At 40.7% G+C, this 19,273-nt stretch overlaps 1 protein-coding gene across 11 annotated transcripts in view; it reads right to left on the bottom strand.

Annotated features, from left to right (window-relative positions):
* The window catches only part of NCOA2 (nuclear receptor coactivator 2), a 298,877-nt gene that overhangs the window by 113,926 nt on the left and 165,678 nt on the right, over window positions 1-19,273 (bottom strand). The window contains exon 1 of one of the 11 annotated variants that reach the window (XM_047728304.1): window positions 894-904. The exons of the other annotated variants lie outside the window; for them this stretch is intronic. The gene's annotated coding sequence lies outside the window, so the exon portion shown is untranslated. Of the gene's footprint in view, window positions 1-893; window positions 905-19,273 lie in introns of those variants that run through there. 11 annotated transcript variants of the gene reach the window in all.

The raw sequence follows: 19,273 nt of genomic DNA, 5'->3' as shown, positions 1-19,273 counted from the left end.
TTTCTTTTCCCTGGCAAAACAATTAGTGCACTGAACACAGTGACAGAAGGTATTATACAGTATTTCAAAAATAAACTGTAGCTCGTCAAAGGGTATATTATTTTTCTCAAAGTGTCAGAACCCTTTTTAACTAGATCATAAGAACACTTTTAACTTCATCTTTACAAAACACGATATTGCTTCATGCTTTACATAGAACATTACTCTACCTCACATATTACAGCATGCAGCTACAGAGTCAAACTCGTAAAACTGCACATTAATTCATACAGTGACAACAATGAGATTATTGTGAAGTTGTAGGAAACTCACTTCAGGTAAATACAGAATAAAAGGCATCTTACTTGGAAGCAAATTCTCTGTTTAACTTCACTAGTTCTAAGCAACTTACTATATGCCTGACTTTTTTTTTTTTATTAACTGCAGTAAGCCAAATGCAAAGTACTATTATTAGGACATAATTTTTCAATAATAAAATACTAGCAGTTTCCAGCTGGAGACGGGACTAAGGAAAATAACATGGCCTGCAACTCTGTCCAGCTATTCCCCAAGTAAAATGGCTTCAGCACCTACCTTGTCTCATGCTGTTTCTTACTCCACGCCAAAGCAGTACAGTGTATACACAAATGTTTAAGCTAAAAAAGTCCTTCCTTTTCAATATGCTCTTAGATTTACTTTTGTATAATGGCCTTAAAGTGGTATATCAGACAGTAACTAGAAGACATATTCCATTTTCTGACTGAAAGCCAATAATACTCATGAATTTTTTAGCTGGAAGACACGTCAAGATGCCATTGGGAAGACCGGAATAAACACATTAGGCTGCAAACGGGCAGCCGCAGCTCTGTAGCACATGCTGCAACAATCAAAGGCACAGTGAAGTTCACGTTCACCCGGTACACAGATATTTTGCTGTAACATTTCCCTCATCCACACAGCTCCTAGAGCAGGCAAACTCCTCTCTTGGAGCCCGAGCTGAGCAAAATCCCGTGCAGAATATGTGAACCGCAGAGAGCTGTTCTAAACTATCATTACCAACAGGGGGAAAAATGTCTAGTATGACATCAGTGGCAGAAGATGGTTTCTACTTTCTGAATTCTCATAGGCTAAGTTCCTTAATATAGCCGGTCGCTGGGCTGCCTCTATCCCCAGCGACGTCAGCCGGCGCTAATATGGCCAGGAATAGCAAGGCGAGGTTCAGTGAGGCCTCGGACGAGAAGACTCCACGAGAAGACTCGGGAAGGAGCTGGGTCCCTCGCACAACGTAGGCACGGCCCTCCCCTTCAAGCGCTGTGTACTCAGCCCCCAGTCAACATTCGGAGCCCCCAGCTTTCCCTGGAGGCTGAGCATTCTGGAAAGAAGTCATCAAACCAACAACTACAATGCAGGGCTTGTGTTGGAGTTTCCTAACTTGTCCAGATTAAAATTCATTTACCTGTCTTTATTCGGAAACGGTCTTTAAAATTCTGAGATTAAAAAAAAAAAAAAGTCTCAATTTATGAGAAAAACTTACAGAAATGGCAAGGGCAAGACCGTCTGTTTCTATATAAAGAATACTTTTATTATTCCAGTTGTAAAACATTCTCAAAATAAATGAAAGTCCTCTCATAGTATAGCATGTTGGGGTTTGCGTGTGTGCTCAGTAACATTCAGGAAACACTTACTATGAGGTTGAGCACTTGGCACACATCTTCTTGCTAAAAAATCCCCACTTTTATGTTTTTATACATGTGTCCACACACACTCTCTCTCTCACCTTGCAGATCACCTAAACTCTCTGACCTGTTTTCATGACTCATTTGCCCAAGTGATACAGATAATAAATGACAGGTCAGGAATCAAACTCAGGTATAATTGTAATAACTATCATTCACGGAGTACTTCCTAGCTTGGCAGGCGCTCACTATGGACTTCACATTTATGAATACTTCAGTGCCCGTAACCACCTAGGTTTAGCCCCATTTTACAGATGAGGAAATGGAGATACAGATAAAGCAACTTGACCAAGGCCACAGTTAGGAAGTTTTAGAGCTTATAACTGAATCCAAACACTTCCTCATTTCTTAACCACTGCAATGTGAGCGCTGAGGTTCCTGTATTTCGATACTTTCACTAAAGAGAGAAACTAATATATATTATAGAAAGCAGTATATTTTAATTTGATCACCAGTGAATACATAATTTGAAAGTACTTTTGTTCTTGTTAAAAATCTAACGGTATTATTGCAAAATGCAAAACATTTCTTTCTACAAAGAACATACATACTTTGGAATCATCTGTCTATCTGCTCAGTACCTGATTAAGGCCCCAGGTACCACTGTAGGCATTGGAAACAGGGCCATGAAAAAAACAAAGTCCCTGTCCTGAAGCTCACATTCTGGTGCAGAGAGGAAATCAGACCTCAGCTCACAAGCAATTACTCCCTGAAGGGAAATGAACTAGTATTGTTATTACTGAATTTATTATGAAGTTATTGAAATAACAAAACCAGTTAGAAATTTTCTGGGGCACACTAAGAAGGCTGTTTCATTCCAAACAGTAAAAACCTTCTTTTCCTATAGAACAGAAGTAGTAACTGGTTGATTTTAAAAGTCACGTATCAAGAGCAATGATAAAAATGACACCTTCTACCTTTAATCAATTTGGTTTGGCTTTAAACATAAACACCAGACTATCCCTCTCCACTGGAGTTTCGAACTGATATTAGTAAGGCACCGTCTACTCATTCTTTGTCTAAGACACAGCTAGAAATTGTAGAGAATCTGATTTCTTAACAGTGCTTATGAGGTATATTTTTCTTATTTTTTCTATTACAGTTGCGTTGCATATACTTAGTTGACAGTAATTTTTGTCCATTAGAGTTTTTCAAAGCATCCATCCTCGTTTTTACAGAAGCATGTGTGTCTTTTCAAACTCATACTTAGTTACATAATAGTTGATTAAATGATGTAGCAAGCAGTGGCACAAGCCAGTCTACACAAGAAGCCCGCTGGGTCGCAGTGCGGCGTCACTGCCGGGTATGGAGTGCCGCAGGCTCTCAGGGCAAATGTACAGAGGGGAGCAAAGAGCATGTGACTGTTGTAGCCCATCAATCCCAACGGAGGCTGATTAAGAAACTCAGAATTCATGCAAAATTCATTCAACACAACGGCGAGGTCATTCAGTCATTCAACACGTATTACTGAAGGGTGCCCTGCCACGCTTCTACATATTGGGGGCTACCACAATGAACAAGACAGACCAAGTCTTTTATCTGTGACTCTTACGTTCTAATAAGAAAGTGGAGAGGCAGGGCGCCTGGGTGGCTCAGTGGGTTAAAGCTTCTGCCTTTGGTTCAGGTCATGATCCCAGGATCCTGGGATCCAGCCCCACATCTGAGCCCCACATCCGGCTCTCTGCGCAGCAGGGAGCCTGCTTTCTCTTCTCCCTCTGCCTGCCTCTCTGCCTACTTGTGATTTCTATCTGTCAAATAAATATATAAAATCTTAAAAAAAAAAAAAAGAAAGTGGGGAGGGAAGAAATAGTAGAACAAATAAACATTTACTTTATCCGATACTGACTAGCACTTTAAAGAAAAGTAAGGTAGGGTTAGTGTAGAGCACAGTGTAGACTTTTAAATGGGTGGTCAGGAAAGCTCTCTTTTGACAGAGTGATATATGGGCAAAGACCTTTCTGACAGACCTCTAAGATTCATAATACAATTTATTACACAACCATGAAAAGCTGCACAATGTACAGTGGCTCAGAGCACATCCTCTGCTGTCCACTCTGGTTTGGAATCCCGGGAATATTACGTATTAGTTATGTTAATTATGTTAATTAAGCTCTTTGAACTTAAATATCTTCATCTCCTCAAGAAAAAAAATAAAAACCATCTTTTTTTTAAAAGGGTAAATACTACTTTCTTGTGAAAAAAAATTTTTTTTTAAAGATTTTATTTATTTATTTGACAGAGAGAGATCACAAGTAGACGGAGAGGCAGGCAGAGAGAGAGAGAGAGGGAAGCAGGCTTCCTGCTGAGCAGAGAGCCGGATGTGGGACTCGATCCCAGGACCCTGAGATCATGACCTGAGCCGAAGGCAGCGGCTTAACCCACTGAGCCACCCAGGCGCCCCTTGTGAAAATTTTTTTAAAAAGATTTTATTTATGGGGCACCTGGGTGGCTCAGTGGGTTAAAGCCTCTGCCTTCGGCTCTGGTCATGATCCCAGGGTCCTGGGATCAAACCCCGCATTGGGCGCTCTGCTCAGCAGGGAGCCTGCTTCCTCCTCTCTCTCTCTCTGCCTGCCTCTCTGCCTATTTGTGATCTCTGTCTGTCAAATAAATAAATAAAATCTTAAAAAAAAAAGATTTTATTTGTCAGAGAGAGAGCATAAGCAGGGAGAGCAGCAGACAGAGGGAGAAGCAGACTTCCCGTTGAGCAGGGAGCCCGATATGGAACTCTATCCCAGCACACTGGGATCATGACCTGAGCTGAAGGCAGACGCTTAACCGACTGAGCCACCCAGGCATTCCAATACCCATCTTTTTAAGTTTGTTGAGAGCAAGAGCTGTTAAAAGGCATACAACAGTGACTCGTGCCTAGCAAGGGCTTATTTAATAAATGTAAGCTATTATAGGTTGAATTTGATAGCATGTATATGTTTATGAAATAATTTAAGCTGATGGTGAGAAGAGATGGAGAAGAAGATTAATTTATAGAAAAAAACTAGAAGAAAATTCATCATAATATTAGCAGTTAAATTGTTTTGATGGGTACTTTGGCTATAATTTTCTCTTCTCCAAATTTCCTTTCATTAACACATCAGAATTCTATGAGTTAAAAAAAAATGGAGGGAGGGAGGAAGAAAAAAAGGAAGAAGGGAGAGGGGAAGGTGAGGAAGGAAGGAGGAAGGTAAGGGAGAAAGAAGGGAAGACTTTGAAAAGGGAGGGGGAAGGGAAAGGGGAATTGGGAAAGGGGTAAGGGGAGGAACAGAGGAAGGGAGGAAGAAGGAAGAGGAGGAAAGAGAAACTTGGCTGTACTGCGGGTGGGGGGCTGGTGGGGGACAAAGCCAGAAAGAGATTTTTTAAATAATCAGTTCTCTGGGATGCGGATTACAAATGCACAAGTTCTTTATATGCATATTTTTGGAAAGAATATTGCATGAACTGAAGTAAGCCTACCTTATAGTAAAATAAAGACAAAGGCTGCCCCAAATCAATGAAATAAGAAACTGACCTTCATTTAAATGAAATCTGAAGTATAAATTACTTCCTTTGATAAAAGATATCCCACAACGGTTTCCAGACTACTAAAATGATCTTACAACCAACTTATGCTTCTCCAAATTTATTTCAATGTAAGAAAGATGGAAGCTCTTGGTCCTTTTGGACTTATCACTTATTCTCCTTAACTTCGGGAACTTTCTCATATTTTCTCATATTCTCTCTCCTACTGATGTGACTCTCTTAAAGCAAGAAAAATACCCACATGATAAGAGCCTTCCAGCAAAGGTTACTAAATTGCTCTTCTTCCTCCGGAAAATCCTATCCCTTAAGCTCAGCTGAAAAACCATCCTCTTTATGAAGGCTTCCTGGATTCCAGCAGGAAAAATGAAAGGCTCCCTTCTACTTTTCCACCAGTTCAAGGTGCATAAAACTAAAACCACACTTCTCTCTCTTGCATCATTAGTCGCTTCCTTCTGGAGAGGGTCCAGGGCACTCTCCCAGAGGCAAGCTCAGCCGGTTACCTCCCACTGGCTACCTCCCACCGCAGTCTCTGGGTGCCACAGATGAGACCTGGGATACTTATTCCTCCCTGCCTTTTCTCATTCTCACTCATTTTAACTCCAGACTTTCTTGGGAGTTACTTTATCTCTAATCAAACAGGAAAACAAAGCATGGGCAAAATTTGTCAGCACATCCCAGGGATAAAGTATTAGGAACCAAATTCAATGCTTGTGCTTAGAGGAAAAACTAGCACAGGGCGACAAGCCCCTTTGGCAGTTTAAAAAATGTTTCCTGACTAGGGTAAAACCTGTGTGAGAAGTCTCTCTGAAGGTTTTTTTTTTCTTTTTTTTTTTTTTTTCTGTTTTTTGTTTTTTCTCTGTTCTCTACCACTCTTCCACAAAAGTGGAAAATGAGCAAGGAGGAAAAACTTGGTTTGATGGGAGGACCTCTGAATCATTTTCTCACCGTACCAATTCCTATAAACTTTCTTTCAGTCGCATCGTTACAATAACTTTGAACACTACTTGCTGTGAGGCAGCGGTTGCCATTAAAAATAGAAAAGGGCAGCTCCAGATTGACAGCCCCACCCCCCCATCCAATTTGGTTTTATAAAAATAAACCAAATTAAGCATTTTTACCTGCAAATAACATACCCACAGAATCATTTACTGAGAATTACCAGAATGTAGAAAGTTATTTATAAAAATCATTATTCTGAAAACATTTTTAAAATAAAGTTGGCATCTAAAAATATGAACCAAAACACTATTTTTTTTCCCTCTCTCAAATGCTGGATCTCAGTAACTGCTGAAACTGACCATACTACAGTAGTTGACAGGAGATTTATGTTTTGGTTCAAGTTTCAAACTTGGGATACACAAACAGCTTTCAGAAGTACAATCATATTGTTATTATTTTGACTATGTACAATAGAGTTCAATTCTCTGACCTCAGGATCCGAGGCCAGGGAGCCCTCAGGTTTTGAGGACTTTTGAAGAGGACAGAGTTGTCCTGGAGAGTTGTAAATGGAGGGTTTTCTCCCTTTAATAACTTCAGATGGAGAATTATGGTGTTCTGTAGAACTATAAATATAATTGGACTCAAGAATGGTAGCTCCTAATTACCTACTGGGTAGTTTACAGAATTCAGACCCAAATTAGCTTAAAGTGTATTTCAAATAATAATAACTTAAAGGACTAAATAAATAGTCTAGAATAGACACTGGAAAGATTAAAACCAACTCCCATTAGAGAATGTAGTGTTCTCTACCTTTTTTTTTCATTAGTCCTACAACATGCGAATAACTGTTTTGTAAGACCTACACCTGTGGATAAAGATTTGTAAGACAGCTGCATCTTATTTAAACGTAACAGGCAAGCAATAAACTTGAAATGACACTTAAAAGAAATTAAGATAATTACTTGACACCTCAGAGACAGCTAACTATATCATATTCCTTTTGTCTAGTCCAAAACCAAAAAACGGCTAAGAATTCATGCTGAAACCCAAAGCATGGCAGCAGTGGGCTCGACGACGTGGAGGAAATCCAGCCGGCTCTCAGTGCTATCACGACATACCACATGTGTCTACATAACACAGGCATATGATTTCTTTAGTTTGTTGTTTTATTTTAGGCCAGTGTTTCAAAACCTAGAGCAATGACTGTTACTTAGGACAAAAACACATTTGGTCCTGGGGAAATATGTTTCATATGAGATTAAGTTTCTAATTAATACAGGTAGGTCTCTTTTTGGTATTAAAAATATAACCTAAATTATAGGGTTTTAATTTAAAAATCTATTTGCATTTCTTTCCTTCTGATGTTCAACTGTACTGATAATTACTGAGTAAGCTGCTAAGGGCAAATTACTGTGTTCTACGGACACGGCAGTACAATTACTGAGTAAGAAACTCCACTTATTCTCAAGAAATCAAAGATTTAGGAAGAAGAAACAAGAATGGAATTACCAGAATCCAGTATATATGAGAAATACAAAGTACTACTAAGGAGAAAATTGCTTCTTGTGGGGAGCCGTGGTGAAGGTTAATGAACACCTGAGCTGGGTCTGGAAGAGTGGGCACGATTTTCCAAAGTGAAGCTGGGGTGGGGAGGTGGGGCAGGAGATAGGAGCAGAGCGCCTGCTACAGCTAAGGGCGAACAAGGCTGGGCCAGAGTTGCTGGTGACACATAGCACTAGGCCACTGGGGAGCCCCGATCTTTGTGTCCTCACCCACCCTCTCCCCCTCCCGGCGGGCTATCAGGCCCTGGAACTGTGGTCTGAAAGTGCTGCCCAGGAACGGTCACAAATGCACAGTCTGGCTCTAGCCCAGCCGGAGGGAAGGCAGCTATGCTCACCACTATACCACCAACGCTGCACTAGCCCAGCCCGAGGGAATGAGGACCTCTGGGGGTGGCCTCTGGGGGGCGGCCAACCCTCCACCAAGCCCCACTGACAGTCGTTGGATGCTTGCTAAAGTTTACCACTGCCCTAAACTTCAGAGAGAGGGTTTCTTGCCCCATCAGTGACCTGAAATCCGACTAACTCAGAGTAATTATCTTCTTCCCTGAGGGAGAAGGAAAGGGACAGATAAGGCAGAGTACATTTTATTCATTGGATTCATTTATTCACCAGATATTTAGTAAGTGCCTACTTTGTAGAGTCAGAGGACAGAAAACCTCAAATGCCAGAATGAGTAGTAGTTCCTGCTGCTTTCATAAACTAGGGGCACAACGAAAAGTTCTGAGCCAGAGGTGGTGAAGTCATAGCAATGCTAGGAAGACTGGCATGGTGGGGGCATAAATGACATTTCTGGCAGTGGAGGGGGGAGGGGATGAAGAATTGTGAACAGGATCCTGCTGCAGGCCACACAGCGTACAACTGCATTTATATGAACGCTTTGGAATTAGTAAATCCATAGAAACAGAAAGCAGATTAGTGGTTGCCAGGGGTTAAGGAGAAAAGGAAATGGGGGGTGACTCCTAATTAGTACAGGGTTTCTTTTCAGGTTAATGAAAATTATTCTGAATCTAGATGGTGGTGGCTATGCAATTTGTGAATCAACTAAAAACCACTGAATTGTACGCTACGAAGGGTGAGCTGTAAGTTCCGTGCAGGGAATCTCAGTAATGCTGTTATTCAAAACATATAGAGAACGACAATAACAACAAGCATCACGGCTTTTAAGCTTGATGTTGATAACCCGGCTAATTTGTTGAATAGATAGAGGGGCAGTCTGCAAATATTTAGAAAACACGCTGGTATTATTATGAGCAAGAATGACTTCTCCAACAATTCATCCCAAATGAATTTTGCTAGAGAGATTAAAGTAAGAATTTTAGGGCGCCTGGGTGGTTCGATTGGTTAAACGTCTGCTTTCAGCTCAGGTCATGATTCCAAGGTCCTGGGACCTGGGATCCCAGGGTCTTAGTTCTCCCTCTGCCTGCTGCTCCCCCAGCTTGTACTCTCCGCTTATCGCTCTCTCTCTCATTCTCTCTGTCAAATAAATAAATAAATAATCTTAAAAAAAAAAAAAAAAGAAACTAAGAATTTTATTTTTTTATTTTTTATTTGTATTTTTTTTTAAAGATTTTATTTATTTACTTGAGAGAGAGAGAGTGAGAGAGAGCATGAGAGGGGAGAAGGTCAGAGGGAGAAGGAGACTCCCCACCCAGCAGGGAGCCCGATGCCGGACTTGATCCCAGGATTCCAGGATCACAACCTGAAAAGGCAGTCGCTTAACCAACTGAGCCATCCAGGTGCCCAAGAATTTTACTTTTATAAAAGTTTTATTAGTTTTGCTTAATAAAAGTGATATGTGCTTAGTATAGAAAATTTAGAAAATACAAAATGCTAACATAAAATTGCATAGTTCCACGACCCAGAGAATCACCATTAACTTAAAAACATTTCTGCTTAGTATTTTAAGATGTATTGTATATATATATATACAATTTTATACATGCTTTGTTTTCTTAATATTACACACTAAAAATTTTCCATGATATTAAATGTCTTCATAAACACTTTTTTAAGTGGATCTATGCTATTCCATCATATGAAGATACCATATTTATTTTTAAAGATTTTATTTATTTGACAGAGTGAAGAGAGCACGAGCAAGGGGAGTGGCAGGCAGAGGGAGAGGGAGAAGCAGACTCCCCAGTGAACAGGGAGCCCAACAACATGGGGCTCGATCCCACGTCCCTGGGATCATGACCTGAGCCGAAGGTCATGACTGAGCCACCCAGGTGCCCACCATAATGTATTTAATCATTTTTTATAGTTAATTATTAAGATTGCTTCCATTTTTTATTATTATAAATAACACTGTAATAAAAACCCTTTATATAAATACTGATCCATATTTCTGATTATTAACAATAATAGATAGTCTCTGGGGCACCTGGGTGGCTCAGTTATTAAGGCGTCTGCCTTTGGCTCAGGTCGTGATCTCACGGTCCTGGGATCCAGCCTCACATCCGGCTCCCTGCTCAGTGGGGAGTCTCTTTCTCCCTCTCCCTCTGCAGCTCCCCTCCGCTCATGTTCTCTCTCTCAAATAAATAAAATCTTAAAAAAATAAAATTAAAAAATTTAAAAAGCAATAATCAATAATCTCAACACAACAATCTCAGAAATGTGATTGCTAGATCAAGGGGTGTGACTGTATTTAAGTCTATTTATGGGCATTAACAAGTTGTTTTCCAAAAAAGCTGTTATTAACTTACAATCACCTCAGCAGGGTATGAGAGTTCCCATTTCAGCAAAATACACAATAATAATAGGTATTATGATTTTTTTAACACACTCTAATTTGAAGATTATGGCATGACATTATAATTTAAACTGATTACTAGGAATTGAATACCTTTAAAATGTTTACAAGAACTTCATTTCTATTTTGATAAAAGAATGCTGAGTCAGGGATACAGCACAGGGACAGTATGTGCCAGTCCCCTAGGCATCTGACACAGTGTCACTGTGGAGATGAAAGAAAAATATGGGTTCCACTGGTGGTTCCCAAGGTTGGCTGCTAATGAATCATCCACAGAGCTTTTAAATGTATGGATTTCCCGCCCCACCCCAGACCAATGACACCAGAATCCCTTGCAGAAGGACCCCAGGTGATCAGCCAAAGCCTGCCCAGCACTATCTGGAAAGGAAAGCAGAACTTAGAACTACAGGGCTGGATGACAATGAAGAATCAGTCCAGGTTGTGGAATAACATTCTTGGCATTAATTAACTGGTTATTATAAACAAAGAGAAGTTCTCCAGTCTAGTCTGGTTTATTATTTTTAATCAGTGACTCAAAAAAAAAAAAAAACTATTTATCGGATAGGCAGATGACACAAAACACAGCTGTCATGTGTGATAACAAGATGACATTTAGGAAAATCTGAGTATTAGCAGTCCAGAATAAAAAGTCCAAACCAGCATGATGACACTATACTACATACCTTTGTATTAAAATAATGGGAATATATACAAAAACAAGTACATAAAAATAAAATAAAAAATTTTAAAACAGAAAAAGGAAAACCCCTCACAATCTCTCTATTCTAGTGTATTTGGTATTTGAATATGAGCAAAGATGAAACTACTCTCACATTTGGTCACCACCCATTATTCTTAATCTAACCTGTGCTTCTTCCCTAATACAACCTATAACAATTCTACTCCACCCTACATCTCTCCCTGTGCCTTCTGAAGCCCTTACTCTTGGTAACAAATTCCCCTACACCCTTGACCCGATCACAGAGTATGGAGCTACTTTGGCTCCCCTGCAGTCCATTCCAGAAGCTGCCCACTCGCTCATTACACACATACTTGGGGGAGAAGGTAGGGTCATACTCGCCACACTCCTCAGAGCAGCTATTAGGTCACGGCTCTAGTACAAGGGTTCCCTTGCATAAAGATCTGGTTCTTTGAAACCCATGTTGTAAAACACCCTCTATCGGTGTTCAAGTCGGAGATTTACCAACATGCCTCTCAATCCTCCACATTTACTGAAAAGCTTGAGCTATAATTAGTTCTTCCTCTTCAGCCCAAATAGGTCATCATCCTGGGTGATTTCAAAGTCTGTGGATGAGCTGATACCCATCCTCAGGGGTCCTCATCTGTCTCAGCTCCAACAAAGTTCACCTCCATTTCACTTTAGCCACTGCCTCCTACGATCGTACCCTGAGTCTTGTTACCACCCAGAATTGTTGCCACTTGAATGCCACTTTCCCCCACCATCTCCCAGCACACTAGGTTTCTTACTGTCTTCCTCCTCAATCACTGGTCTTCCTTGGACAAGGAAACCTAATCCATTGTGCCTTGCCCTCACCCCATTTCCCTCCCTACCTAGCTGCAACTACCACCAGCCCCTGGGCACCCTCAGTTCCCTTTCACACATCTCTCCCAAGATTCACTCTTCAAAACTTAATCCCAAGATTTCTCTACTCATGGAAGTGGCACTGACACAGAAAATCATACAGCTGAGGGGCAGAATAGCCCCACAGACATTTTAAGGCTTTCTAAACTTGACTTGGACCCGTAGTCCTGCCTGCCAACCCTTTTATTTGTTCTCAAGTCAGCTCCTTCTATTTATGCCAACAATTATTTCCAGCTTTTACCACTTCAGCAAATAGCTGTTCAATTTGACTTTACTCAACTTCCCTTCCTCCTTCTCACAAAGATATCCACCGCTATCTTCATCATCATTCCTGGTGTCTCAGAGGATGCATGATCCCTCCTCCTCTAAACACCAACATTCCAACCCCGTCTCCTACTTCCCTCCACATCTTCTCCGAGACTTTGCTACCAAGCCTCTTTTTGCCAAAATTTCTACCCCCTCCTCTCTACTTTAAGCTATAAGCACACTCAGGTCATTTCCATCCTAAAAAAACCCCATGCCCCTGAGCCTGAATCCTTCTTTAGCAACTGTTCAACCTCACATTGTTCCTTCATAACCAGATCTGCCCAGTGACTATAGGTCTGTGGTCCCTTATCCAAAACACTTGGGGGCCAAAGAATTTAGAACCCAGCTAGACAGATACACGTTAATCTTAGAAAGAGAACATGGGGCATACACCATCTATCACAACATCCCCACAGGGGCCTGTGGAAACATTCTGTAATTGAATTCAATATTATTTCTGCAGTGAAATGTATGAATATTCACACCAACTGGGACAAATGAAGATTACAAATCATTTCACATCCATTCAGGTCAGGTTTTACTGCCAAATGAGTTATAAAAACCTTTCCATTTTCAGAGTTTGTTCAACTCTGAGATTCAAAATAAGGGAATCTAGGCCTGTGGTTTATTCCAATTCCCTTCCACTCACTTCAGGATCCAAAACAATTACATTTCTTTCCCTGTCACTCCACCGAATATGGCATCCCTAGCCTTCCACAACATTCACATGCCAAACCTGCAGGACTCCTTGGCATACCGTGTGTGATGTTCGCCTTTCTGCTGGGTTTGCCTGTCGGGGTGACATCCCCCCAGGGGCCCTCCTCAATCTCTCTATTCCAAGGCTTCCACAGCAAAGAACTCTTCATAGGTCCTCCTCCTACATGGCTTCACTATCCTCTTCCCATCTCTTTTGTGGATCGTCCCCTTTGCAGGTATCCAGACCTCCATCTCAGCCAATCCTCCCATTGGCTGTTTTCTTCTTCTTTTTCTTCTTCTTCTTCTTCAAAGACTGATTGATTGATTATTCATTCATTTATTTTTAAGTAGGCTCGATGCTCAGTGGGGAGCCCAATGCAGGGCTTGAACTCAAAACCCTAAGATTAAGACCTGAGTTGAGATCAAGAACTAGGCGCTTAACCGACTGAGCCACCCAGGTGCTCCTTGAAAAATTATTTTCAACAGCTCTATTGAGGTATAATTCACAAGCCATAAGATTCACCCTTTTATTTTTTTAAGCTTTTTTATTTATGTAATCTCTACATCCAATGTAGGGCTTGAACTCATGATCCAGAGATAGAAAGAGGCATGCTCTACTGATTGAGCCAGCCAGGTACCCCCAAAATTCATTGTTTTAAAAAGATTTTATTTATTTATTTGACACAGAGAGAGAGAGATCACAAGTAGGCAGAGAGGCAGGTATAGAGAGAGGGGGACGTAGGCTTCCTGCTGAGTAGAGAGCCTGATGCGGGGCTCAATCCCAGGACCCTGAGATCATGACCTGAGCAGAAGGCATAGGCTTAACCCCACTGAGCCACCCAGGCACCCCATCCTGTCAAAATTCACCCTTCTAAAAACATGTAGATTTCATTATTTTGTCTAATCACATAATTTTGCAACGATCACATCTAATTCTGTAAAATTTCATCACCCCAAAAGGAAACCCCATACCCATTATGCAATTACTATTCATTCCCTTCTCACCCATGCCTTAGCACTGATCTCCATTCTCTGTCTCTGTGGATTTGGTCTAATCTGGACATTTCATATAAATGGGCTCATAAAATATGTGGCCTTCTGTGTATCTTCAAGTTTCTGCAATATTGCAGCGCATATCAGTACTTTACTCCTCTTTATGGCCAAACATTACAGTGTATGAATATGCCACTTTTTATTGCTCTACTTGTCAATGACAGACATTTGGGTTTCTACTTTTTGGATCAGAAATAATGCTGCTATGGACGTTTGCATGCAAGTTTTTGCAGAGACATAAGTTTTCAGTTCGCTTGGATAAATATCTAGGAATCAAAGTGGTGAGTAATATGGTAACTCTGTGTTTAATTTTTTGAGGAACTGCCCAACTGCTTTCCAAAGTGGATATACCATTTTAGTTTTCCATTTGCCATATTCAAAGGTTCCAGTTTCTCCATATCCTCGTCCACACTTAATATTTTCCTTTTTAAAAAATTATCACCATCCTATTTCATATGAAATAGTACCTCATTGTTGGGTTTCACCTTCTTTTCCCTAATGACTAATGATGCTTAGCAGATTTTCATGTGCTTACTTGGCTACTCTGTATCTTCTTTGGAGAAACGTCTACTCCAATCTTGGTCTATTTTAGAATTAGGTTCTACAGTGATTCCTAGTACCACTTTGGAGTCATGAACTCTTCTGAGAATGGGATCAAAGCCAAAACGTGAAACCACAGATATACAAAACAAAGCACACAATTCTTCTAAGAAGTCACTAACCCACGAAGACCATTTTATGGGTCTTCCAGATTAAGTACCCTTGTTCTGTATCACAGGTTCTCAACCATAACCACATATTTAAAGATCACTTGGGGAGCTTTTAAAAAATACAACATTACCACACGGTCCAGCAATTCCACTTCTGGGTTAAATACTGCAAAGAATTAAAAGCAGGGACTTAAACAGATACATATATATTCATAGTGTTGGCAGCATTATTCACAGCAGCGAAAAGATGAAAATAACCCAAATGTCCATCAACAGATGAATAAACAAAATGTGTACAAACATACAATGGAATATTATTCAGTCTTAGAAAGGAATAAAATACTGGCACATGCCATAACATAGATGAACCTTGAAAACATTACACTAAGTAAAAAAAAGTCAGACATAAATGGCCACATACTATGATTTCACTTTTATGAGGTACCTAGAATAATCAATTCAGAGACAGAAGGTAGAACAGAAGCTACCAGTGGCTGGGGAGAAGTGGGAATGAAGAGTTATTGTTTAATGGGTACAGAGTTTCTGTTTGGGATGATTAAAAAGTTCTGTAAATGAACAACATTGTGAACATACTTAATGTTACTAAACTGTGCACTTATAGTTAAAATGATTAATTTTAAGTTATGCATATTTTACCACAATTTTAAAAACGCATATAGACAAAACAAAACAAATAGGACATAAAACAAGATGACCAGGACACCACTCCAGACCCATTAAATCTTTGGACGTGCAGTCTGACCATGAGTATTTTGCTTAAAAACTCTCCAGGTAATTCAAATGTCCAAATCGGGCTAAGGATTTCAGCTTAATACTCCCCACAGTGGTATCACCTATCTCCATGGTTTTCCAGATCTTTCTTTCCAGCCTTGACCTCTCAAAGCTTCCACCTCAAAATCCAACTCACCAAATTAAGTCCATCCGTTCCTTCTCTGCACCCCAAAACTGCCTCACCTGGAAGAGCGACTGTGCACTGCATTCTTCAAGCTTCTGCATTCTTCCCATCAAATCATCAACAATCTGACTTCGCCTCATAAACAGTCTCCCCTCTTGTCACTATGATAATCATTACAGCTTCAAGTTCAGCTCGTCACCGCTTTTTACCTGGATTATCTCACTTAAGTTTCCTTACCTCCAGATTACTGCCCTTCTCAAAACCTCCAGTAGACTCTTCCTCCCAAGAGGAAGTCTGTGCTGCCTCAGATGTCACAGGTCTTGGGATCTAGCCTTTGCCTATTTCTCCAGGCTCCGCTCCCATACTCTTCTGTTTGACCCGGTAATGTAAACTGTCTAGGGTTCCTCACCTACTACATTACTACGTACTTGTCATCTCTTCCCTGTGCTTCTCGTACACAGAACAGACCATGTGTCTTCCCCCTTTGGGCTGATTACCTCTCATCTTTTAGAACCCATCCCACATGGCCCTCTCCCCAAAATTAAATTCACTTCTTCTATCTTTTAATAGCCTTTATATAACTCTACCATTAACCATGTATAGTGTAATTATTTATGTCTTTTTCACTCCCCAATTTTAAGCTCCTTGAGGGCAGAGACTAAGTATGCTTCATCTCTTTATCCTATCCTTTATCTCTTATCAAAATGCCTGACATAGAAGCCACTGGATAAATTGTTTTACAAACTGCTATTGAGTATAAAGTTATTTCGCCAACACAGGTAACCTCACTGAACATTTGCTATGTTATACCTGCACTATTACCGATATTATTTTATTTGATCCTCACAAAAACCCTAGGAAGTCATTATTATTACCATTCTCTGAAGCCCAGAAAAATAAAAAAAACACATTCAAAGTCAAATACAGCCAAGAGATGAGTGAAATGGGGACCGGAATCTGAGCTGCTGACTCTAGAGCCTACCTGAAGTAGGCTGCCTCTTTACCTAACGGAGACTGCAGGTCTTCGTACCTGTGTATGTCTCATGTCCTCTAACAGATACTCAGTTTCAGTGTTTTTCACCATGGTTATCAAGATATAATCTTAGCATACAGTTCTGTACCTTTTAAAATTTAAGAAAGCTTAAGCAGGTTACTACATAGTCTTCATAAACAGCAAGGTAACTACCCACAAAAGGAAGGGTAGAATCTTGCAATGAGATGCGGGGGGGGAGAATCAACCGTTTGAAGTTCTAAACAGGGGAAACCATGATGATGATCACTTAGGTGAGGATAAGCAGGAGATTTTTACTGATTGCCAGTTTAATGTGAATCAACCAAATGATTTGATCCTAGAAATAAAATAGCAATTGTACTCTTAGATTGCAAGAATAAAGGCAAAATTTAAAATCTGCAATTCATTTAGAAGCATGAGATTCTATGTTGCTCCAGAAGTTAGAAATAACAGGTTCATAGGGAATTTAGTCAGTGAACAGACACTAAGAACTTATTTAAATAAGCGGATGTGTGTGTGTGTGTGTGTGTGTGTGTGTGTACACGTTAAATTACTGGGGAAATGAAACATGAATAAGAAAACACACCAAGTATGCTGAAGGGATATCTTACAGAGAAAAGGTGTTTTAGGTGTTCGGTAATTATTAAGTGTTAGACACTGTACTAGGCACTGCATCATTTAATTTAATTCACAGGGTTTTACAAAGCAGATATCATCCTGTTTTACAGAGAAAAACCAAATTCAAGGAAGCCAAATGACTTGTCCGAAGTCTCAAAGCTTGTATGTTAAATTGCTAGGTTTCAAACCAAGCTCTGATTGCAAAGTCCATGCTCTTTCCACACTTATTCATGCTAATTAAAAGCCATTAAACGGGGGCTCCTGGGTGGCTCAGTGGGTTAAAGCCTCTGCCTTTGGCTCAGGTCATGATCCCAGGGTCCTGGGGTTGAGCCCCGAATCGGGCTCTCTGCTTGGCAGGGAGCCTGCTTCCTCCTCTCTTTGACTGCCTCTCTACTTGTGATCTTTATCTGTCAAATAAATAAATAAAATCTTTAAAAAAAAAAGGCCATTAAACGACTATCTCAAAATATATAGCAGGAGAGTTGTTGGGTGATGGTACAAGAAAATGATCTAGGTAAAATATTGCTAGAAAAAAGATGAACACATCACCCTCAAAGTTTGTGGAATGTCTTTCCATGGGGCTCTTCAACTGTAACATCATGAAAGGGACAGATAGTTTGCACCAGAACTGCCACATGTGGTTGGCACTGGCACACGTTGTTAATTACTGATCTTCCAATGTGAACTGATCAACCAACAGAGGACCCAAAAGCTGAAGCCCGCACAATGCTATGCTAGGAACGAATGAGGTTTTGTTCTCTCCTGTTGGTATCACCAAGGAAACACAAACTTTTCTCTTCCCTGAATTTCCTTTTGAGTTCTCATGTCACGGTGATATGCCCCTCTGCGCTTCTGTTCATTTCCAGCCCGCAGACTAATCCCACCACCTTCAAGTACCAAATGTAACTACAGTGAACACAGTGTATCACTTGCCTGAACCACAAAGTATTGGTGAACTTAGGTGGTATGACCTTTAAGATTATGCCAGGACCCCATAAACTCAACTGTGCCCCACTTTATCTCTATACCCACAGCCCACTCCTTCTATTCCAGTGAAAATCTGCTTTTTGTGTCTGGCAATAATTGGGTCAATTTCTCTCACTTTGGTATGTTGTGCTCACAATGACCCTTATATAAGAAACAACTTCCTGTTTACATCTGTTACTTTGTCTGTCTTCCTACTTAATCCTAGGTGCCCTGACAACATATCCAACCAAGTACATTAGAAAATTATGTTCCAGAATCTAATTCCAACTGTCTTAAGGTTACCTGGGAGTTGAAGGAATCTGGAGATGACGAAAGATCGGATCAGAGAAGCCAGAAGGGGCCTCTGGAATGGGTCACTGCAGGAATTCTATTTCTACCCCAGCAGAGGTAACTGTATGTAACTCGGCAATGAGTAACTCTGATAATAAACATACAGACCAGCTTCATCTACATAAACGACTACACTCTACCAACAACCAAGAAGAAAAGTCAGGGAACTGAAATCAGCCTTCTAATTTCCGATGTGAAGAAACACAAGAAACAGAGTAGATAGTCTCTGTATATGTCACGTAGCACCAGACGCTACTGTGCTCCGCTCTGGACCTAACAAGCATGTCCACACCCCTTCCTAAAGACCCTCAGGGGACTCTTCCAAGGCAGCTTTTATCCAGCTCCCTCCGGAGAAGACACAATCCCAGTATAATGAGGCACTCAACCCAGGTGTCCCATCTACAGGCTGCCCAGTGGTCTTCTGGAGTGATCTGGCACCCAAGTTCCTTCCAGGCAAAGATAAGGGTGATCCCCGGAGTCTAACAGATTCTCAGCCTGTGGAATATAGGAGGGCTGTTCGTGGGCAGAGAGAGAAGTTGAAAAGACACAAAGAAGGAAACC

Source organism: Lutra lutra, chromosome 4 (assembly GCF_902655055.1).
Source record: "Lutra lutra chromosome 4, mLutLut1.2, whole genome shotgun sequence".
NCBI classification, from domain to species: domain Eukaryota; kingdom Metazoa; phylum Chordata; class Mammalia; order Carnivora; family Mustelidae; genus Lutra; species Lutra lutra.
Note: the sequence above shows the minus strand (reverse complement) of the source record. Positions and strands in the feature narration are given on the sequence as shown.